The sequence below is a fragment of the Pteropus alecto genome, unplaced genomic scaffold (assembly GCF_000325575.1).
Source record: "Pteropus alecto unplaced genomic scaffold, ASM32557v1 scaffold79, whole genome shotgun sequence".
Taxonomy (NCBI): Eukaryota; Metazoa; Chordata; class Mammalia; order Chiroptera; family Pteropodidae; genus Pteropus; species Pteropus alecto.
In genome coordinates, this window is record NW_006494612.1 from 17,442,863 (window position 1) to 17,468,691 (window position 25,829).

A 25,829-nucleotide genomic window follows, 5' to 3' on the forward strand; every position below is an offset into this window, starting at 1 on the left:
TTTTTAAATCCTAGAACCAAGCATAATGTTGACATATAGTAGATAATTGATAAATATTAATGAGTATATAAATGAACTAACAAATAATCATTGAACAAATGACTCCTTCATCTGACATAATTAAACACAGGCTACTACTATTTTTCATTCCTCGTTAATATCCATTCTGCCTTTGAAACATACTTGGACTTGCTAACATTTATCACATGCTGACACACTTTACTTGCAGATGTAATAGAAGAATGAAAGACACTAGCATTTATTACCAATGATGTTTTATATTCATTATGTAATCCTCACAAAACTCCAAAAGGTAGTCATTATAATCATTTTACCAATAAAAAAAAAAGAGTTCTAGAAATTACAAAACTTGCCTAAGATCACACATCAAATAAGTAAAGGAACCGTGCATGATTCTAAATAAAATTTCTTTTGGCTTCAGAGGTCATGGTTTTTCCCTGATAGGAATGCTGCCTTTCTGTGAGTACGGATGGAAAGAGCAGTTTTATTGATAGAGTAGCACTGACTATGACAGGATAATCCCAAGAATAATTTATCACTAAAGAGACATAACTGGATGCATGGTAAGTTGAATATATGTGCTACAGGTTAGAAAGAGCCTGTTATTAAAATATTTAAAATGTGTTAGGATATCATTATTTTTGGAAATTTATTTGTCCTGCTTGAAGTACTTATATGATCTCTATTATTATGTAGATAAAGTTTTCCATTATCTTGGGGAAATATGTATAACAGGACAACTTTTCTGGTTCTACAGATGTTTCCACATCTTATCTTTTGGTAAATTGAACACAATTGAACACAATTGAACACAATTTACCAAGAAGGAGAAGAAGTGGAAAAATTTTCATAAGAGTTCCAAGAGCTTTCTGAGAGGAAATAAGTTAAGCCATTGAAAAAATATCTTCCCTTTAAAGTTAAATATCTTTGGAATGTCTTTAATTAATTGAATTTATTTTTAATGAGATTAACTGACAGAAAATATATCAACCAGTTTCTTCTTTCTCACTTTCTATACCTACAGAAATGTACGATTAGGATAAGGTGAATTTAGTTTGTTTAATACCAAAAAAAAAAAAAAAAAAAACCATTTGCCATCTTGCTCAAAAGAATGACAAAGAATTAAAAATAGATTTCTACTGTTAATTTTAAAAAATAAAACTTCCATTTAGAATAGGCTATTTGGGCTCTCCAGAGCAGAATTGGGGGAAAACAATGAAGCCCTTATGATATACTAAACACTGCCTAGTTTTAAAAGCTGAATTAACTATGCTCCAATTTATACTCTCGTCATTAAATTAGAAGAAATGTTCTGCTTCTCTTATTTGCTTAGATAATGCCTAATAACCTTAAAAGACTCAGTTCATATTTTACCTGCTTTAGGAAGCCTTCTATATCAGGATCCAAAGAGTAAAACAGATACCACCCCCTCTGAGTTATTTAAAATACAGGAAATTAGCACAGGAAATTTACTTCGCATATGAAGAAACAGTTTAAGAATCCAACCAGACAGACAGGGTCAACTCTGAGAATAGGAAAAGCAGAAAACGATACCTAAGCTTGAGAGACAAAGGGAGAAGATGGCATTAATGAAGTGAACTGGAGAAAGCTGGAATCCTGGCAAAGCTTGCCTGATAGGAACTGGAGTTACAAAAATAGCCTGCCTCCCCGTTTCCCTCGTCAGTACCAACCACTGTCCATAGCATCTAGGAGATCAGCTGACTCAGGAGGGGAGGAACAGCCTGCTGAGGTGAGCCCTCCTGAGGTAGAGAGCAGAGCAGAGTCAGGACGAGGCAGTGAATGAGGAACAAAAAGGCCCTGGTTGGCACTTCTTTCATCATAAACCCTAGCCTCTACTTCTCTACTCTCACTCATGTTAGATGTTATTCTTATATTCCTGCGAAATGTGACTACATCACTTTTTGTTGTGGTTACCTATTTACTTGTGTGAGAGACGATGAGCTGCTTGAGATCAAGGACTGTGAATATTGATGACTAAACGAATAAGTGAATCAATTCCCCACAGTGCTCCCCTCACCTGCTAACACATTCTACCACTTTATTTTCAGTCTCATAGTGATGATTGCTTTTCAACGATTCAAGGCTCTAGTTCCTGAAGGCTAAGCTTGCCTGGTGTAATTGAACCTGGATGGATAATCTGTTGGACCTAACCTCTGGACATTATAGCCAAATGTAATATGAGATTTTAGCCATTCCTTTTTATCCTGTCATTCTATAAATATACCGCCATGCCTCAAGGTATTTCAAAATAGGCAGTACAAATTTTATGCCTGAGAAAGAATAAAATACTTCCTTCGTATTAGGAAAATGATAACCATCGGTTTTCATGTTAATCTTTCATATTGTGTTATTGAAAAATCATGGGATCTTATTATAAAATATTATTCTTCTTTTAGATAAAAAAGAAAACAGGAGATCAGATCAGAAAAATAAAGTTCTATTAACTACAGCAGTTACTTATTACTTTCTTATTGCAAAGAGACATTCTATAAAGTCTTTTTGGTGCCAAATATTCCTGCAGCTCAGATATGTCTGAATTTAAGCATGACTTTTTAAAGAAGGGCTTATGAATTGAGCATTGTTTCTCAAACTATGTTTCCTGGTACACAAGTCATGCAAGAGCTTAATAACCTGTTGCATGAATAGATAATTCTGTGGTTAAATTTAGGAAATAATGTGTTAAATAAAAATAAACAAGTTTCTTTACTGAGGAAATTCTTGTAGTATTTAATATGTTAGTGTACTTGGAATCTCCAAGAATGGAAAAGAGAATCATTTTCAGCAAAACACTTGTACAATGTGAGAATTTCTACAAACAAAAAAATACAATTTGTTGTAGAGAAAACAACTACTCAAGCATTAATTTGTATTAGGTAAATAAATGAATAAACAATAGTAATTAATACGTTACAAATTGATTTTTTAAATGTTTGATTTTTTCATTCTTTAGTGTTATCTTTAAAATGAGATTTTTCAAATAGAAGATTATTTAGTATTTGTGCTTGGTTGAATTAAAATCTCCTTTATAGGAAAAAGTTTCATTGAATGAAAAGCTATGTTATTGCATTTGATTCCCTTATCCACAGTTACAACCTCCGACTATGAGATCACATGAAAAGTGTCATCTTTCATCTGACAAAGGTATAAGTGTGGGGGCTAAAACAAAATATTTTCCCTCCCACCTTCTAAATTCTTCTAGCTGAGCTACTAATCAAATTAACAGAGACAGATTAACAGGTGAAAATCAAATTTTAATACATGTGCATCGAGAATTCATATGAGCATAAAAATTCAAAAGACAGTGAGACAAAATTTGGTATAAATGACATTTGGACAAAGAAGAAGTGAGAATGGATGATTTACAGGTAGTTGAGGAAGAGTACAACACACAGGGCAGGCAAATTCTTGCTGGTCAGCTCAGAAACAATGGGATACAATGGACATCTAGCTAACAGGCCCCTGCCTGAAGCCCTCCTATTTTCCATACTTAATTCAAAGTAGGCTAAGCATCCTGATATTCTTTCTGAAGAAGATTTTTCTATCTAAATCTCTTGGGCAGAAAAGAGGGGAAAGTCAAAGTTTCTTTCTGAGTCTTTTGTTTCTTAATGAACAGCTTAAAATCAGTGTCTCAAAAGGCAGCTCCAGTGAGGCTAAACTTTGATCCCTTTCAATAGCATAACACCAGTACATCAGGAAGAAATAGTAAGTTTCTGAAATATCAGATCTGTGACTTCCCATTTACAAAATAATCATAGTTGTTGCATGTATCATAGTAAAAAAAATAAGAAATATGATAAAAAATGCCTCATTCATGCATTTAATATATAGTTGATATCTTATTATGTACTGGGCCTACTTATAAACACCTTTTAAACTAGTTGTTACCTTAATATATGTGGAAATTTTGGTTTCTACGAATGAATTATCTAGTTATTGGAGACTTCCAGGCCTTCAAATTATAACTGCTCATTTATTTTTTAATTTTATTTGTCCGATTGAAATATTATTCTCATAGACAAAACCTACTTTGTGGATTTCTCATATTTAGAGATGAATAGATGAGTTATGAAACTAGCCTAATAAAACTAGATTTAATTATAGCAACATTTCTTCTTTCTATATACTTTCTAAAATCATGAGATGATTATTATATTATGCTCCTTTGATATATGTAATAATATAACCACTGTCTATTTTTTTCAATTTTGCTTTCCCAATAAAACAAAATTTTTAAAAGCATAAAAAGTTTACTTCTTAAAAGTTTGGTTTAAGCAAAAGTTTGGCTTCTAGTAGACTATGGTGGTAATTTGATTATAAAATGTCCTCAAGCCCCTTTAAAAACATAAAGAGGAAGCAGAAGAGCAAAGTAAAAAACCTGCAGCCAATATCTTGACTAAATGAGATGATAATAATATATCCATAAGAAATCCAGAATATGGGCAAATAGGACTAAGTTAGTAATGACAGTAAAGGTAAATGCTACAGATATTTTGGAAAGTGATTTGGCAAATTCTAATGAAGTAAGTACATATACATATTCTGACACCCAGCAAACCTGTTCCTAGGTATATTTTTGAAAAACCTAAGAAAATACTCTTATATGCTCAGAGAAACATTATTTGCAATGACAATAAATTAACAACAACCCAAATGTTCCTCAGTGAGAGAATAAATAGATGAACTGCTGTATATTCATACAGTGATATGGTAGAAAAAAGGATGAATTAAACAAACATGGATGAATATGTAGGGTTCTTACAAACAGTACTGGGCAAAGAGTTTTTTCTAAAAGCAGGTTGTAGAAAATATTAAAAATCATAATTTCATGTACATCTTAAAATTTTGCAATGAATATTATATATTGTTTAAGAATATGCCCTGACCAAATTATTTAAGAAGACATACATATATGTTTGTCTGAATACAACAATCACCAAGTGTAGAATATTGGTTACTCTGGGGGCATGAAGGAGAATGCTTTTGGGAAGAGTTATGTATCAATTTTAACTGCATTAGTAACACTTCATTTCTAAAATAAGTTGTGGCTCCATGAGTGATGATTGTATTATTCTTTACACCTTTTAGTGCCTTAAATACTTTATAATAAATTCAAAAAGTCAAGCTAAGCTACTTTTTTCCCTGACTTCATGAGAGAGTTCTCCAGTTACACCTGTGACCTAGAGCAAATCTCTGTATAGTCTGTTTTTGTACCAATCTCATGTGTTTATTCTCTTGTGCCACACACATATAGATATCCCTCCTTTCCCCTTTCTCACCAGAGGAAGTTCATCACTATTATTTAATAACATTTGCCAAGTAGATATAAATAACGTGGGACTCAAAGCCATCATAGGACGTGATCCTTTTCAAGAAGCTTCATTTTTGCCCTGAATAGTAGCCTGGCATCCAGCCATGTACAGCAAAGAAAATTTTCTCTGCATGAGACTGCAGAAAAATAGTCAGGGAATGACCCCTTGGTTCCCAGTCTGTGGCCCAAGATATTATGCCCGTAGTGCCTAGTGTATCCTCTAATGTTCTTCAAAAATATCAACTCTTCACATGAAAGTTTGCACGTGTCCCCCTTTTTTATCCAAAAACAGAATAATCAAAATATACAAAATTTTCAAATGTAGTTGCTCCATACTCTTGTTAGACTTTAAGTGGCTATTATCATATTCCCCAAAACACTGTCTCTGTTTTCAAGCATAAATCTTACCATTTCTATTCAGTGGAATACAAAACTGTTTCATATAGCATGACCCTGACCTATCTACATTATTTCCAGTATGCCCAGATTTTTTCATTTCGACATGTTTGTAATTCTGGGAGACAGTGTATACTGACAGGGAGATTTATTGCCAGAAGCTTCCCAGGGGAGTCAGTGGCAGGAGATAAAATTTGGTCACAATTCACATGTGTTTGAAATGAGCATTCCAAGAGAAAATGATTAATTTCTCCTTTAAACCCAAAGGATAAAATACCATGCAAGCATTACTACCTCTGCATTCACTCAGTCTCTCCTGTGTTCATTTGTTTCTCTTTACATTTTCTTCTCTTTTGTTGCTTTTTTCCAAGTGATAAACTATCAAGTTATCATTATTCAAGAGAAAAAATCTTATACATGTGTAAAATAATTTCACTGTCATGGATGTCTTCAGAAAAATAATGAAATAAAGCAGAGAATAAAAGGTAAAACTGTAGTGACATAAAAATGCTAGCACTAAAAAGTTCGTTAACAATCATCCAGTTAAATATCCTCACTTTGTAAATGTGGAAACTGAAGCCTAAAAGGATACATGCATTCTCCAAAGTGATTTCATCTGTTTAGAGGGTTGAGGAGGCCTAGGGATCCAGATTTTCCAATTCTGAGAATCAAGACTCTCTGTGCTTGTAGGATGATGCCAGAAGATTTAATATCAGAGCTTCATGCATTTAGCTTAAAACTTTGATCAATATTAAAATGTTTACTGCCTTCCTTCCTCCCTCCAAAAAGTGTCCTTGGAATAATTAACATTGTAAGTATTACAAAGCAGCTAAAGCAGCTAAAGATAAGGAGAGAATAATTTGTATAATAAATTATTTTAATCATCATAATATTGAATGGAAGCAACTTATAGGTGTCAGATTGCCTAAATATTTGAGCTATATTAAAAAATACATGTATATATTCTTGCCCAATATGTGCAAAGCTATATACAAGAATCAACAGTACATGTGGCAAGGTTTCTATATATTAACCATCAAGCAATACTTGCTTATTTCTTTAGTATTTATATCTCACTATTAAAAATGTTTTCTGAGCTTAATAATATTGCTAAACAGCCAATCAGCAAAGCCATTAACATAAGGATTCGGAAGAAAAGAAAATATAAGAGCCAAGACACTTTCATTCAACTCTGCACCCACAAGTTCCAGGCATGGTCCTCATTGTTGAGGATGAAAAGGTGAGCGAGATCTGGTCCCTATCACAGAGCATCTCATATCCTAATAGCTATTATTGTAATGCCAGGAAACTCTACTTGTGGACAAATTAACAATGCACTCATTAACATATCTGTAACGAAAGCAGACAGTCTGGGAATACAAAAAAATTTTTCTCTAAAATTCTAAACAATTTTAGGGAGTCCAGGAATTTCAGGTTTAGAAAAGATCTTAAGAGGTCATTTATTCCTACACTTTAAACTAGACTTCTGTCTAATACATCTTCACTGAGGGGCTCTTCAGACTCTGCTTGACCAACTTCAGTTATTGATGCTACATGCTATTTTGAAACTTCTCTAATCAGTAAATTCTCTCTTAGTATAAACTGAGTTACCCAAGACAATATGTACCAGTCCGTAGATTCAAATGGGGTCCCATTTAAAGCAATATCCATATTCCAGTGGCTGATGCCCCACACTGGCACACATAAGAACCCGATTTTTTAGAAAATGCCTTCCACAACCTCGTGTATTTCTGACTGTCCTAGAAAATGACTCATGAGTACTGACAAGGAGGTCAGATCAACAGTCAAGCAAATTGTTGTGTAGATTCTGTCTCTTCTGCTAGGTATTGTTGTCTCACACTGGTAACTTGCCACCATCCACCTTGTACTCTTCGGTTGGCAGGAGCTGGGGCAGCCGCGAGCTCTGCAGTGATCTATAGAACAAGGAGAGAGAGTTTGTCACTCTGATGTTTTGTAGTGTACTTTGTTGCTGCTTTTGTAGCCCATACCATCCCACCCCAGCCGAGTGCTGATCTGGGCTTTAGTTTACTGTCGAGCCTCATTTCCATTCACAAGACAGATATGACTCCAAAACTAGCTGAGTGCAAAAATTAGTGCAAATGACAGGTACAACACTGCACTCAGAAGTCTCCTTTCCTAAAATTTCTGAGTCTTTGACATTGGAAGCTCCTGAGTTATTACTACAAATGGATTTCTGAGATCATCTCACCAACTGATCAGTCATCTCTAAATTCCACAGATAGACACAACTTAGATTCAAGTCTGAATTTGCGGTAGACTTGAATTGAATAAGGCTCCGTGTCTTATTTATTCTAATATCTCCTACTGTTAGCATAGTGCCCTACATGTAGAAAAAACTAATAACAACAAAAATATATACTGAATATCACAGTTTTATAGGTAATATTTTATTTAATCCTCACAGCAATTCTAACAAGTAGTACTGTTATTATTCCTATTTTATAGATCAATAAACTGAGTTATGAAAGGACTAATTAATGTGTCCATGATCACAAGGATAATAACGATGGGTTTGGGATTTGAACCCAGGCAGTCTAACTACAGAGCCTGAAGGCTTAACCATCAAATATACCTCCTTCCTACACTCTGCACAAAAGAGGCTCGAGAAATATTTTGAGGAAATGACTGTTACTGCCTCTTGTAACATGAACACATTGATTCTTGCCTTTTCTCTGGAGACATAGATTAAACATAGTGGGCATTTACAAAGGAGACGTTCACATATTTAAAGACAGTTCTCATGCCTGTCAGCCATCGCAGAGCTTTGCTGTTTCAGTCCTAAAGAGAGTTTAGATATTGGTACCCAGGTACTTCTTAGGTGTGACTCGAAGCTCAGAATGCAGTAACATTCCAGAAACTGGAAAATGTCTTTATCTTTGGGTAAGTAGTTTAAGCACTTACTCAATCATTTTTAGAGAACTGTTTCTAACATTTTGTTTCTTCTGTCCTTCCTCCATCCCTATTTGTCACTAGGGCCTTTAAACCTCCATTGGTAAATATCTAGAGATACCCTCCTGCACAAGCCACACTCATCAACTGCCTTATCCTTTTCTTCACATTATGTCTCCTGTATCTACACACTGGCTCATCACAAACTCCAGAGTGAGTGCATGCTACTCTGGTTCTTCTCATCTTGGAAGTATTTAAAGTAGATAAGTTACACAAAAGTTGTAATTTATTAGAACTTAATGTATTGAGGCATCAGGAGGTTTTGCTTTTTTTAAAAAAAAAATGTTGATAACTAGAGATGACAATTCTTAATGCAGAAGAAGTCATCTCTAACAATGAACTCTGAGTTTTGAGGCCTAGATAGAACTAGGCTAGTTATAGGATAAGATATCTGCTTAAATCTCAAAAGAATAATAACTACAATGAATTATCATGTGCTAGAAAATTCCTTTACCTTATTTACTACTTATAACACCTTGAGATGTATTTTTCTCTCCATTTAGAGACGATAGGAAAATTTCACAATTTGAACAGCTAGCAAGAAGCATAATTAAGACTTGAATTCTGATCTGCTTGACTTTTTGACATTGTTTTATTGTCTAGTCAACCTCTTGTAAATTCAGTTCTTTGATGAATTCTTGGGGGTAATATCCAGTTAACACAGAAAATCATTTTGTTGAGTTTAGATAAAAATAATTTAAGGACTCCTAGCATATTTTTACTTTAGCAACAGTCTTTACAGTATTAACTCCAGAGAAGTGATTTGGTGATCCAGAGGAAAAGCTTATCAAGGGCATATTTGGAAGTAACGGGGACTTTCTCTCAAAGCTCTATATGGGCAGATAGTTCCTTGATGATGAATGACCTGAGCTCTGCTCTGGGAATCCGAGAAGCTGGTATCCACCTGAATATGGAAATGGACATTGGAAACTTGCCTGCATTAGAACCTCCCTCTGTCACTAATATGCGGTTTGATTTTACTTAGGTTGTCTGTCCTTCCATTTCCTCAGTTGTGAATGAAGATGTCCAACTGGATCAGAGAGCCTCAAACCTACGAGCTCATCAGAACTAACTAGGGAGTCATCTTTCAAAATATGCATACTTGTTCCCCATTAGTCTGTTCCAGAAATCACACCGAAAGACTCCATGCATCCATATTTACAGTTTTTGATGTAACTTCTGACTTTACCGTGTTATGCATAAAATTTGGGGACATATAATCATTCTGGGTATAATAAGGAAAAGAAAATTAACCAAAGCATGTCAAAGTGAATTTGTGGTATCATGACATTTTTTGAACTATAATTATTTTGACTAGACACCAGAACAACTAGTTAAAAAGGTTTACAAAAATGTTTATAATTTGGTTGACATCATTTTATTTTACTCATTAAACAAGAGATATGAGTTGATACACCATTGTGGCTTAAATCATCTCAAGTTAATTTTATCCTCTCTTCTTTTCTTAGAAAAGGATGTGATCATACAACTGAGTGGCTTTTTAAAAATTGGCTTCAGAAGAAATTTTTTTGTTAAATTTAGACAATTTCTATATTGTGCTCATACTGTCAAATAACACGTTTGATTTAAATTTAACTAGTTGCTTCAGCAAAATTTCTTTTTCATCTTTATTTTATTCTATCAATGTTCTAAATCCATTAATTACTGATATCATAAGTTTCATTGGGTATATAAAATATTTGTCTCATGAGAGAAAATGCCCACTGTGACCTGACCTCTCACCAGTTTTATGCATCTGAAGAAAAATCTTTCTACAAGATCGAGGTGAGTGACAACAGGACAAACTTTCAAATGGTACTGTTGATTGAGAGCACAATGGACAGTACCAAACTGTTTACAGATGTTACACTTGGCCTCTTTCCCAGTGCCAAATATTTGCATGAAAGATAAAGAGCATAATCTATTCACATGTAATGATTTTCTTCTCCAAAATCTTTTGAAGTTGGTTACACTTTAATAACCGTTTGCTCTTGAAAACTGACTTCTTATTTGAAGAGCATGTGCATCTCTGTAGGTAGGCACCCATTCCTTCCTTTTCTTCAATATTGAATATTGGCTTCTTTCCATAAAGCACACTCTTACCAAACTGCCAGGGGTTCAGTAGATGATGTTCTTGCTCGAGTGAAGAAAGAAAAAAAAGAAAACCATGAGAGATGTAGTGTAGTGTTTTATTTATTCTTCAGGGCATCATATAAACATGTGGTGGCACAGTAGATAAGAGACTATATTTTGAAATTAAATGATCAGTCTTGTTATTCTGGCTTCACTAGTTGTGTGATCTTGAATGTATTATACAACCTCTTTAGGGCCCCCTTTTAACTCATCCTCAAAATGAGGATTTTGCTACATATCTCCTTAGAGTTATTAGGATGTTTAAATGGGAGAATGTATATAAAAACTAAATGCTCAGTAAAAGGTAGCTGTTGTATTACTGCAGTATCTCAGGAGCACAAGAAGTCAGTGCTAATGTAGAAGGAAAAGTGGCTGTCAAATCTAGTGGAAGGTGGCAGCTAATTTATTTTCTGGGAGTTAAGGTACCTATGTCACTAGTTTTAGAATGATGGTGGGCTGAAATATATTTTTATCCTAAACCTGAGGTAAATGAAATCTTCTTTGAGGAGGTTACATATAGGATAGAGATGGGAGGATCTGGTTTTCCAAGTGCATCTCTTCTATGAGGAGCTTAATATTATTTAGTCCAGTGGTTCTCAAACTTAACTCATTATAAGCAAAACCTGCGGATCTATGAAAAGAAACAAAAACAAAAATGCAAAACAAAACAAAACAAAAAAACAACAAGAAATATGCCTGGGCCCAACCATAGACCTACCCTATTAAGAAGTCAATGAGTAGGGGCATAGAAGCTAATTTTTTAAGAACTCTCCATTTAATTCTGATGAACAGTCAAAATCACTTGGATTTCTAAATTCTCCTCCCTGTATTCACAGAGCCAGAGACTAATTATTACCCTAAGGACTCTTAGGGAAATGGAAATTTATATATTGCTTTGAGGTTTTAGCAAAATAATATTTCTGAGGGAAGAAAGTACCAATAAAAATTTGTCAGGAAGTAAGAAATTTTTATCTAGTTGATATGAAGTTTAAACTGGAGTAAAAAAAAAAAAATTAACAATTTAAACAAACAATAAAAATATCAACATACTAACAGAAACTCAAAGTTAATTGAAGGCAGTAAAAACTAAAATCATGAAAGCTGAAAATTGAATCAATAATATAGAGGCAAATTTGAGAAAAATTTCCATCACGTAAGGATAACACAAAATAATGAGAACAAGTAAAAGAGACAAAGTGATATAGAGTATATGAAATGTAGACTCAACATATTCAATTTAAGAAGGAATAAAAGCAAATAAAACAAAAAGTAATAAACATATAATTAAAGAGATATTTTGAATTGAAAAGAGAACAAGTTTTTACCCCGGACAAAAAGAACAAAATCCAAAAAACAAGATACTCATATCTTAGATACATGGTGGCAACATTTAAATTTTTTAAGATTAAATAATTTAAAAAATCTGAACAGATAAAAGAACAGGTTATCTACAATTTACAGAAATTGAGCTGATCTAAAAATTCCCCATAACACTAAATATCAGAATTAAAGGAAATAATTTTATGGAGATTATATTTGAATAATTTAATAGATATTTAAAATGTAGAAGTTACAGAAAAAGATCCTCAGATGTAAAAAGAACAAAGAAAATAAACCATCTATAAATGTTTCTGGTGATATTTTTTAAGAATATTTTACAGTTACACTAAGGAGCAAAACACTCATAGCATTAAAGGAAAAAAAAATTGCAGTAAACACTACAGTTATTTAAGTAAAGGAAGTTCAGACTGAATAATTACAACTATACTTAAAAACTCAAGTCCAAATGCCACAATCATTAACATTTCACAATATTTATGGAAATCTATAATTCTTGATTAAATTTATAAAAAGGCATAACTGAGTATAAGAGGATAAAAGAATAAAAACCCCAAATTCCAAATCTTATAAAATCAAAAATTATATATTTTCCTTCCTGCTTTAATTTTTTTAAAACAAATATTTAGGAGTTGATTTGAAAAACTTAAACAGTCATAGAATTTTACTGGAAGATAAAAACAAACAAACAAACATGTCACAAAAGGACCACAAGGAAAACTGAAAAAAAAAGTTTTAAAAAACTAAAAGAATGTACTCTATTAAGATAACAGGGAAACAAACCTTACTGATAGCATGTTATTTTACTTCCTTTAATAAAAACAAAGCAATTTGTTTAACAAACAAATTTAACTGTATGCTGCTTACAAGAGCTGTATGAAAAACAAAATGGTACAAAAAGTTAACTGAGTATTTGATAATAACAGCTTAGATGGCAAATAAAAAAATAGATATTAGACATGGCTGTATTAAAATCCAACAAAATAAAATTAATGACAAAACAAACTAAAGAGACAAGAAGGATGATACCTTTTTGAGAAAAGAAATTACAATGCAGACTAATAATGATACTTCAATAATAAATTGACCCCCTAAAAACCTATAATGCTATAATTAATATTGCTATCTATGAGTTTGGGTCAAATGAGATAAAAAGAATTAACAATAAAGGATATGATTAACATAATGCTAATTGGTTGAGAAGTATAAACCACTGAATCGTATAAACACATGTATCATATTTACATGATCATGAAACATACTGGAGTTCTCAACGAATTCTAAATAATAGAAATTTTTAGATAATATTTTACCATTATGTAGACATATCCAAATTTATAAACAAAATCAGTAACATAAACGTTATTATCTTGATATACATTTAAATATTTTTCATACAACTGAGACAATAAAAGGAAAAATATAAGTGCAATATAATTTTAATAAAAATAAGGATATTAATATCAAGATATGTAGGATGGAACCAAAGCTATATTCAGATAATTGTGTAGACTTTGGGGATTGTATTGTTTAAAAAGTGACAATTAAGCATTCAGTCAAAAAATTTGAAATTTAAAAATATCTTCTGTCTTAGGAGAAAATAAATAACAACCTCAGTCAATTATTTATAAAGTAGAAAAAAGGAATTTTTTTCTATTTATTTTCCTTTTAAAATATATAATTATAAAAATACGAAAGTATACAAAATACAATGAATAAACGAGTCTGAGAACTGATTTTCGAGGAAAAGTGAAATAAAACAAATACACAAAATTTTGTTTAAATTTTAGTTAAGAAATTTTAAAAAATCAACACAAATAATGTTAGAAATTAAAAAGGGGACATAATAAAAACTGAATTCATAATAAGTTTTTTAATTATCAGGGCTTTGTTTTATTCATTTTATTTATCGATAACTTAGCACATCCATAATCTAACACCTCCTTGGTATGACAGGACTTAATAAATTTCTATAGAATGAATGCATATAGGAGATATTTAAAAATCGTAAGAGGACTCTGCACAGCTACGTACTCAACTCAAAAAAAAGTTTAGATTCAAAGAGTTTTATACTGTTTTTTCAATCTTTTAAAGGTTAAATGCTTTTTTATTTGCTCTAGGACACAACAAATACAGAAGACTTCTGAGTTATTTTATGAAGATAAAAGACTAATAAAATCTGGCAAAAATAGAAAATAAAAAAAACAAATTATCACATACATGCACAAACACACACAAAAGCAAAACATAAAAAATGAGAACAATATCACTTATCTACAATGAGAAAACATTAATAAAAAGTTAGCATACCTAATTAAAGCATTTAAAAGATAGTTTATCATATTGAAGTAGTGGTTCTTCCAGGGATGCAAACCTGATATAACACAAGGCTGTAGAGCCTGCGGTTATGAGCATGACTTGGGATCTAGGCAGCTTGATTCAATTCCCTGTTCTTAGTAGATGTGTGATTTTGAACAAAGACTTAACCACTCTGTGCTATAGTTGCATCTTCTGTAATATAAGGATAATAATAATATTGATCTTGAAGAGTTAGTTGTGAAAATTAAATAATATGTAAAGTGCTGAACATGGTGCCTGGTATATATTAGTGTTACTGTTGTTATTATTATTACTATTATTTACCACTATCATTATCATTTTAATTAATAACCTCAGAAGCTGTCATTGTCAAATTTTTATTCCAAGGCAGTAACATATACAATTGCTTGAATATATTGTTTTATATTATTTTGATTAGCAACATGAGTATAGAAAATCAAAGAGGCATTGTGTATTGCATAATAAGTGAAAATATGTTTAATTCCAATATTCTCCTTTTCACAGGCCCAAGAAAGCTTTGCCTTAAGGTAGAAGTGTGTGACTCATTCATGGCCCATGACTGAGTTTAGTCTAGGCAAAGCCAAAACTCTGGGGCACGTTCATGCCTCTGGCTCTGTGACACACTGTAATCATGGTATGGTTACACTTGAGGTGGGAAGATTTTGTCAGCTAATATCTATGCTACTCACTCGGTGGGAACGCTGGAAGTAAAGGGATGGGTGAGCTTTCTTCCAAAATCAAGTGGTTGATTTGGAGTTAGCCTTGTCACCATGATTTTAAAGGGGCATTGTGTTTACTCAGGAAACATGGCAAGTAACCTAGTCCATGTCCCACTTTGTCCCACCAGGCATAGGGAAGAGCTATATATAAAACCTTGTGCTTGCTCTTTACTGTATAGAATAAATTTGCTTCACTCTTTACATTAAAATATGAAATAAGGATCAAATTATCACCTCAATTATTGTCAACAGTTGCACAAATGAAAAGATAGTTTTCTTCTGGGAACTTCACAAGGCCACTGAGGAATGAGTAGTCTTCAAATTCTGTGAAGTGATTTGTAATCTGATATAGTAAGAAAAAAATCTCAGACTTTGACTCATCACCACTGTGTTCACTACTATATCACTGCCCAATAGCGTCATAATTTCTCTGCCACTCAGGACTACATTTCAGCCACTGAAAGGCAGCAGCTGGGGCACTGGTGACCTGTCACAAAAAAAAAAAAGAAAAAAAAAGAAAAAGAAAAAAATGAACAGGAAGTATAGAAACAGCACCTCATAAATTTCACCCAAACATACTTAACAACCATCAAGAGTTTATACTGACCAACTGCTGTATTTTCTGTGGTGAATATGCTTCTATCACAGTGTTGAGGCTTTTGAATACTTGGCTTAAAGTGATTATATCTTCTCCCTTGGAATTTTAGGAGGTCTTCCATGGTCATAATATTCTCTTAAATAGAGTTTAATATGAATATTAGATTTACATTAAATTCCAGCATCTCCAAGAAGACAAAGTATAGCTTTTGCTCAGACTTCAGAAACTGATTTGAATGCCCCAAAGAAAGATGGCCATAAAATTTATGGGAGACATTTGAAAGTAAAAGAGAGCACTAAAAGTAAATTGATATAATTTTGGAAAGTTTATTTATTCTTTGAAAAAGTTATTGTCTGAAATGTTGTCGTATTATGTTCCTAGGCAACCTACAAAACAATTCTATTCAAAAATAACTTTCCAAACTGAAGTTTTTTCTTAAATATAAAACTAATGTATATTTGTACACATTAAAGAAGTTTAAAAGATTATATTGATTATGTAAACTATTAGAAAAGGAATATTCTTGGCACATATTCACATACTTTAGTTACTTAGCTAAATCTGTCTCCAACACTATGTCCAGAATCAGAAGAATGTGTTTTTTAAGATATGGACTTATTATTTTAATTTTTTCCATAAAATTCTCAGCAATATTTTTGAATTAGAATCTTATGTTTAAAAATTTGAAATAATTGACATCTTTATTAAATATTTCTTTGCAAAAGAAGAAAATATTATTTCTAAATTCTTTCCAATTTGGAGTTGGTAATCTCCAAATAAACTCGATTCTAATTTATTTTATACTGAAGATAAATATTTCAGCCCAAATATTTTCACAGGCACTGTGCTTCCATTTAGAGTAACTCTCTTCAACAAATATTTTTATAAGACAACATTTGTCAAATAAGTTGTCTCTATGTAAGATTTCCCTGAAAGTTCCACCAAATTTAAATGTTGCAAAATTGTAGGCTTTCTCAATTTTATTCCATTCAAATACAGGATATAAATTTATTTAATTAAAAATAGGAGATCTATCAACTAATTCTTCCCACAAGTCAGATGTTCCAAAGCTGTTATGCAATTTCAAAACTAAGTTTTATACACTGTCTGTGATCTCATCCTTTAATTGTTCAGCTCTGCATTGCTTTTGTAGAGATAAATAAATGTCTTCCTGTTTGCAAGATAGTGTCTTCGACATTTTCAATTTGCTAAAAGCTGCAACCTAAAGTTGCTTTTGTTGCCACAGCATTTGTTGAATACTTTGCTTAAACATTTACAACAGACTGAACAAAATGCAACCAAAATTTAGAGAAATCATTAACAAAAACATCAATATCATTGTAGGACATTAAGGTTGCTTTATAAGATAGTTATTCAAAGGCTCAAACGTTCCTAGAATCTTACTGTTCAGAAGCTGCAAAGAAAGAAAAAGTATACTGCCATGCTGAAAACATTTTTTATTCAATATTAGTTTTATCATGACAGTTTAGTTATTCCAATTATATACATATAAAAATATTTGTAGATTTTGACAACCATCACTTCTCTTTCAATTGGCAGAATATTACAGCTTGTTTGGATGAAGTTATGAATTATGTGTACACCACAATCAATTCCATACACATTTCTCTTCCATGGGTTTCTTAACATCGTTATTACCATGGTGTCGTGCTTCACAAAATTTTCTACTCACACTACCAGTACAATAACAAATATAACTTCAATGTTGCACTTTTAACACTCACAATGTTATCAGGTATCTCACCCCTGAGAGAATAAATTTCAAAAGCTTTACTTTGATTTCAGAAATCATATGGAAAAAAATAAAAAAAGATATGTTATTAGAATGAATTGATTTTAATCTTGAAGCATCTGCTGATACAAAACTGACATGCTTTAAACCTGAGTTCTGCTACTAATGGAGCCTCAGTATTTTCTGCTATTCCTGCATGCACAAAAAAAAATTGGAATTGAAAATGAGCAACATTAACTTATACCAATAGTCAATTGATCTAGATGAAAATTCATGCTTGAAAGAATGATATATAAAAAACACCTTTTGTGTTTGCATATGTAAAATTGTTCTTTTGGAAAGTCTTCCTAAAATAACAATTTTTGGTTGAGCTGCTAACTTCCTAGCAGATTTTTGCCTTCTAGTTTTCATCTGGTCAGCAATATTATTATGGCCTTTATGATGAATGAAAAACTTAACAGGTTTCTAAAAAATTAAACATGCATTTTCATTTCTTAGTACATTGATGACAGAAGAATTTATTACAAAATTCAAAGAGTATTAACAAACAATATGATAAATAGCTATAGATCTACATTGGTAGATGACATCACTGTAACAAGAGCTTTCAAACTACTTTCTATATATTTTAAGACTGGAGTGCCCAATCTCTATTTTCTCTACACACGAGTGTATATATATAAAGAGAGAGAGAGAGAGAGAGAGAGAGAGAGAGGGAGATATGTATCTACCTCTATACCTACACATAGGTGAAATGTATCTACCTCTATACCTACATATAGAGATAGATATAGATCAATGACCCTTCCTTCTAGATCCTGGTGGTTTTATAAATCTTGCAGGCCCCAGAAGCTGCAATACAACTGGCTATTACACCAAGTGGCTGGCAAGGGAGCAGTACCTAATATTCTGTTCACCACCACCAAGACAAAAGGAGTTGGCTTCTCATACCTGAATGCCCTGCACATTCTCCTTGAATCGAGAAAGGATAAAAAATAAGTAAAACGAGAGAGAGAAAAGCTATTGCTGGTCATCTTTCAGTGCATTTGTGTCTCGTGTCTACTACCAGTAAGAAAATAACGGGAGCCGAAAGTAAAAGTAGAGGTCTACCAGACCTATCTGGACTTATTTTTATACAACTACTAACAATAATTCTTAGAAAAAAATTAAAGTATTTGGACATGTGCCAACTGAACATGACCCTGGGACTAAAAGGTAAACTCAGGCTTTCTGCAAATTGGGATGACCACCCATCACAGAAGCAAGCTTCCAAGGGCACCACGTGTTTAGGGACAATTTACTAAGGGCCAGGACTTATGGTATTTTGGAGATACAATGGTGACCAAAAGATAATCCCTACTCCTTGGTTATCCCCAGTTTGTTTGCATAGTTCACTTTGGGAAAGCATGCCGTTTTCAAAGTTCATTCTCACAAGTAAATCCTTCCGATTCAGACATGCTTCAGGAAGCACATTACCTCTGCCACTGCTGGCCTTCAGAATTTTCCCAACCCCCTCCCCAAGGACACCCGCCATGGTGGAGCACAGCGTGTAGCATCTCTGCTTGTGTTGTTTTAAGGATGTTGGCCCTTCCTAGTACCAAAAGGATGGGCCACTGCTATATCGACGCTTTCTCACTCAGGTTCTTCTCTTGGTGGCACTGAGCAGCTTCCATTGCAGCCAAAGCCACAGGAATGTCAGGGTGATTATTGGCCAATGTCAAACTTACTTTGGAGCAGCGGCTCTTTAAGTTCAGGAGACAGATTTACCTTTCTTACAGGTTTAATATAATTAAGCAAATCAGCACTTCTTGCTGATGGCAGGCTACACAGACACCAAGCTAACAGTATCATTAAGAAAGCACATGTGTTTAAAATAAAATTGTTTCTAACAGTAAGTCTCAAATACTTGCTATTCTGGCATACTTTTTGATTTTTAAGATTCAGTCAAGCTGTGATGATTTAACCTTATTCTTTGAAACATTCTCCTTTTCCCTCTCTTCCTCTAGTCATCTATTTAATTGAATGTCTACTAATGTAAGGAGAAATAGAATACTTAAGGATCAAGCTATTGTCATTCTTTTTATCCTTTCTTGTAAGACATTTGCACCCCATTTCAGTGTTCTCTTTATTATTCCTATTTCTAAACAAGAAACACTGGCTTTCTCAGTGTTCTCAGTTCTTATAATTTGCCAGTCTCCAGGGTTAGTCATATTTTTTTTTAATAACTGATTTTTGCATTTTTTGTTTACTCTTCATTCCCATGTTGTCTCTCCAGCCTGGGCTTTAATAACAACTCTGTAAGAATAAACCCAAATTTCCACTTTTACCACCCCGGCATTGAAAGCGAGTAGAGCCAGAATGCCTGTCTCTATCCCAACTGTTATCTACTAGGTAAATTTGGGCAGATTATTTAACCTCTCTGTGCCTCAGTGTTTTATCTATAAAATAAGGTTTAAAATAGTACTTCTTCTCATAGCTGTATAGTGAAGATTAAAAGAGTTAGTTATAAGTAAAGTACTTAGAGAGGAGGTTGGCCATTGTTAATTCACCCCCTATCATCCTAACTTTAGGGAATCAAGTAGGGCAGAGACGTCATTTATTGACAGTTAGTGTAGAGAAGCTTTGCAAAGTGCTTAAGGCAACATTCTTGGAGAAACAAGGCCAAGGTTATTAGCTCAATCAATATAGGATCAAAGTATTATTACTAGAAGAATATGAATTCCTCATGTAGAGAAGATGGTGACACTCAGAAAGAAATCAGTCCTCAGGGTTTGGGGGCTTATGTTTAATTTTCGTTTCTTCAGAAAACACAGCCTCGGTCTAAAATATACATTTTGCACAAAAATCAGAACTTTTCTACTATCACAAAAATTTTAATATGTATTCAACAGAAGCCTAAAACAGCAACAGAGACTTGTGGAAAAGGCAAGACAGTCTGATCTAGAAAGTCTTCATTTCTTATTTAAGTAGAAGTTCCATTGCATTCTGAAAATTGATTCTTATTTTAAATAAAATACTGTATTCTGGTTAAACAAAATATCTTCAAACAGTATTTTAAAGAATTCTTTCCATTGCTCAACTCTAGTAGAGTGAGGTAGAAGACATTTAAAGGGGAATTAAGTACTTTTCAATGGTTAGGTTCAAAACAAGTACTTGGGAAGATGTGCTTGTTTAAAATTTTCACTGGTCCGAATCCCTTGAGCCTGAAGATAAGCAGATTGCTGAGGAGAGGGGGCAGGAGTGAGCATGGAGGTCAAAGGTCATCCTAATTAGAGTGGCCAAAGTAAAAAAAGGCAAGTAAAACAGCTAATTCTCCATCAGAGGAGGAGAAAACCCTTGATCAGAGATAGGAATATTTAGGAAAGATAGGAAGATGTGTTTGGCAAAGGAATGACCATAGATATATCTTTTTATGTGAAGGAACTTGTGAAATCACAACCAGTTCCATGAGAGAACAGGAGGAGAAAGTTAAGTGCATTGTGGAAGTTTAAAATACAATTATCTAACTCATGGTTTGAAAAAGTGATTATCTACCGACTCTTGATTCTCTTGCATTCACTGCCCTAACAATATATATATGAAAATCTAACACATGCCAAATTTCAAATCACTCTAATCTGAACATATTGATTGATCTTTTTTAATTTTTGGAAGATATAATCTCTGTTTGCTGCAACACACGTAAGTTATTAGCTAATTCATCCTAGACCTCAGAAACAGAGCAATCTGGCTCGACGAGTGAGAGCAAAGTCAAGCTTCTACCCATAACCCTTGGAAAGCCAGAGGCCCATATCCGTACCATTGACCAGAAGGCCTGGCAGCCACTTTTTTCTTAAGAGCTGTCCATGGTCATTTCTTCCTTCCTCACCCATACATCTATCCAAATATTTTAAACCTTCATACACTGGTTTTGTTACAACTCACACTTTTGCCCACTTTACATTAATCCAAAATATCTCATCTTTTTTATAAAGTGTCATCTTCCATCAACTGCCTCATGAATGACGATTTTTGAGCTATTATCTGAAAATTTTGCTAGTTGCTTGGCAGAAAGGGTCAGGCCTCTGCCAAAAGAGTAGTGGATAATATCCGGATGGATCTGAAGTAGCACCAGGCGCTTGGCAGAGAGAGTGCATCTGTGGCTCTTTCCTGTAATGCTAAAATAAATATTTAAACAATAGCTTTATTGATATATAATTTATATACCATATTATTCAGCCCGTTAAAGAGTACAAAGCAATTAATGGTTTTAATATACTACAGTTTTGCAATCAACAACATAATATAATTTTAAAACATTTTTATCACTTCAAAAAATATCTTGTACCTATTAGCAGTTCCTCCTATTTCCACCTCCTACTCTGAGTCCTACACAACCACTCATCTTTTTTTTCTCTACGTGTTTGCCTGTTCTGGGCATTTCATGTACATGGAGTCATATGATGTGTGGTCATTTGTGACTGGCATCTTTCATCTCTGTTGTGGCATGTATCTGAATCTCATTTCTTTTTACTGTCGAGTAATATTCTATTGAGTGGATACACCATAGAAAGTGTGGTGTATCTATTCATCAGTTGATGGAGATTTCCCATTTTTTTTCTATTATGAATAATGTAGATAGGAGTATTTGCGCACAACTTTTTGCATGCATATTTTCATTTCTTTTGGGTAGAGACCTAAGAGTAAAATCACTGGGTCATAGAGTAACTCTATGTTAATATTTTGAGTAACTTTCAAAGTGTTTTTCAAAGTGGCTGCATCATTTTACATTTCCAATTTTATTAAGGTTTTCAATTCCTCTACATCCTCACCAACACTTGTTACTGTCTTTTTTTTTTTTTCCTTTTATCATTGCCATTCTTCTGGGTATTAAATAATATCTCATTGGGCTTTTGCTTTGCACAGTGCATTTGATTTGCATGATGGATGAAGTTGAGTGACTTTTCATTTGTTTATTAGCTATTTATATATTTTCTTTGAGGAAATGTCTGTTTAAATATTTTGTTTTTTTAAAATTGGGTTACTTGTCTTTTACTATAGACTCATAATAATTCTTTATACATTCTGAATGCAAGTCCCTTATCAGATATATGACTTGCAAATAGCTCCTCCCTGTCTGTGAGTTTTTCACTTTCTTCATGATATCTTTAGAAAAAAAGAAGTTTTAATATTGATGAATTCCATCAACCAATTCTCTTTTATTACTTGTGCCCTTGGTGTCATATCATTGCCGAACCCAAGGTTATGGTGCTAAGATTTCATCTAATCCTTGTTGAAAGAGATCCAGCTGTAGGCACTGGAAGTCTATACCATGATTACTCACAAACATCAGTCCTTGCTTTGTTTTAATAAATGTCCTTAAGCATGTCTTGACCTGGCCTCTACTCCCACTGCCTTGTCACCCAGATATCCCTAAGCACAGAAGCACAAGGCAAGAAAAGGTGGGTTGATGTAGGCAGTTAGAAGAGAAGCCTCCCTAAGAGGTGGTCCAACAAGGTGATCAAAGGTGAATTGTTGGTGTGTAATAAGAGCTGTAGCAGAAAAATAATGTCCCTTTCCCTCATTTACCTTGACAAGAAGATTTAAAATAAAAGGTTGGGATTGCAGAAGGGAGGATAATAGACTCTAGTAAGGAGATAATTGTGGGATGACTTTATAACCAAGTGACACAATTTAATAATTCTATAATAAAAGTCCCTGGCAAGAAATCCTAGCATAGCAAAGTAATTTCAGCCTGCAGGAAACTACTTCACAGCTGCTCCATGGTCCTAGGACAGATTAATGGCAAGAAAAAGTGAAGAACTTTGCAAAAATACTCTTTTGCCAAAACTAGTGTATGTCACCGGTCCCCAGGGAAATAAAATGACTTCTGTGTTCCAAATCTCATGTGAATACTCCTCATCAACAGAACTTGAACTGTATCAAGAGTTCTTTTAGTAAGAGATTCAGGAAAATTCAGTTCCCAGGCTTTTAGACCTTATGATACAGAGATCAGAAAAGGGTAGCATGAATGTTTTCAGCCAAAGACATTATTCATCATAAAAATATTAAGAAAAGGAATCAGCATTATTGAAATCAAATAGGGAATATAAAGAAAACTTAAACTAGGTCTCTGAGACTACAAAGGAAAAAAACAAATTAAAAAGAATAAGTGAATATACGGTAGATGTGGATGGCAGAGCCTAAGTGATTCAGTACATACATATTTGACAGTCTCGAGGGGTGAGAAACAATACTGAAAAACATAGCAGTAAATTTCCTTATTTTCCAATTTTTCACATCTGAGTGTATAGATAGAAATTCATTTACAAAATGCGCATCTAGGTAGGTTCTAGCAAAATTTGATAATTTCAATGATTATAAAAGAAACAAATCAATAAACATGCTCAAGCAGAATTTTAAAATGTAGGTTGCTAAGGCAAAAAAAATTTACACATACAAAAATATGTATAATTTGCATACAAAAATGTTTGTAATGTTTGCCATTATCTTGATACAAAACCTTTATAGTTAAAAGATGAGGGTTCTTAAACTAGTTAATTTTAGTTTTATCTGATGTACACAGTTCCTTTAGATTAAATCTTAAACAAAGCATTTTTCTATCAGGTACTATTTCTTCCTTTCCTGGGATTATTTTTCCCCCTTTTTTCCTCAGATGGCATGTATACCCAGGGAAAAATATCATGTCATGAAAGGACAGAGGCCTGAAAGTGTCTTCTGATCTGCATAGACTCTCACTTGCCCTACTGGAAAGTAAGTCCTTTATTTCATCTGGTCGTTGGGCATATTATATTGGTGTTTACGGAGTAGCTGATGTCCTCAATTGGTTTCTTTAGGGTATTGTGCCAACACATACAGCTGAAGTCTCCAATCCTGGATTAGCCTCAATTCAAGATGTCTCTGCATTCTGTAGCTTCCTTGTCTAGAACTCAGGCCTTTTCTGGTTTAAGGTTCTCTTAGCCCTGCTGTTTTTCTAACTAGCAGTCCCCTAAATACCTTACAAAGGCAATGGCAATCTGAGATCTAGCTTAGGGCTATCTGTCTAGATTCTTCCCTTAGGGATCTTTACTATAGCAAATGATAGACACATTTTTCTTCTAGGAGGTGCCAATTTTTCTTTTTGGAAATGTTCAGAATTTTCCTTAGTTTTTCAGCTTTTTGGTCTACTTAAAAAGTGAAACCCTTAGCTTTTTGCTTAGGAATTTCTTTGAAAACCTTCTGCCTCTTTCTAGTGCACTTCATTCCACACCTTTGTTTGATCAGACCCTAGGGTGGGGGGAAAGAATGCAGAGAAAAAGAACTTAGAAGTCTAACAGTTCCTTGCTCATTATCAAAGCTTCTTCTTTCCTACTAATTATCTTATGTCAAATCATGCCCCTCTATTTTGGTTTATAGTAAAACACAGAGTGGCAGCTAAAAGAAGAATTTTGGAACTTATGAAACTCAATGAAGCCTACGTTTGAAAATTAGTGTTTCACTATAACTCAAAGCTGAATTATTATACCTTTGTTCTAGTCTAAGCCCTGCTCTACCTATGAGCAACATTGATTGTCTTTGAGTGAGTGGTAGGAGAGCTGTGAGAAATCTAGGGGGAAAAATATAGCTTGAAAATCTAAAAAATTATTCTTCTATATGCCCAAAGCAACAAAATTACGATTAGACTTTCTCACAAAATAGAAGAAAATGGAAAAATAACTGTGAGAGAAAAAATTATGATTCAAGAATATCAAATGAAGGCAATAGAAAAATATGATTGACTCTACAAAGTAAATATACTGCTAATTTCTTCCTCCTAAAAAACTTTCTTAAAATCATTTAGTGACTAAGAGATTAATTTGAATTTTAAGTATGAGAAAATAAGGTTTTCAAGGACTACTACTAGCATTTTATTCCAATGAAATATATTGACTTAAGTCTACTTGTTTTATAGAGTATTAGTAAATCAAAAAAAATTATTCTTGAAAAATTATATATAACATACAAATGTAATTTAATAACAAAAAAATTGAGGCTTATCATCCTAGGTTTTATTTGCAAGGTTACCAAGTGGTAGTGGTAGGCATAAAGAAGTCACTAGATTTTTTATTTTACAAGGGAACAAAAAGTCTTTATATTGTTCTTTTTCTTATATCACACTTTTCTCCTTTTAACAAAATTATGTAGTTAATATATGCATGTTGAAACACGTTAAAAGAAAAAAATCATGTGGAA

At 33.2% G+C, this 25,829-nt stretch overlaps 1 pseudogene; it reads left to right on the forward strand.

The window, feature by feature from the left end:
* The first annotated feature begins 9,593 nt into the window (after window positions 1-9,593).
* Window positions 9,594-25,829, forward strand: part of LOC102886381 — a 17,879-nt pseudogene continuing 1,643 nt past the window's right edge.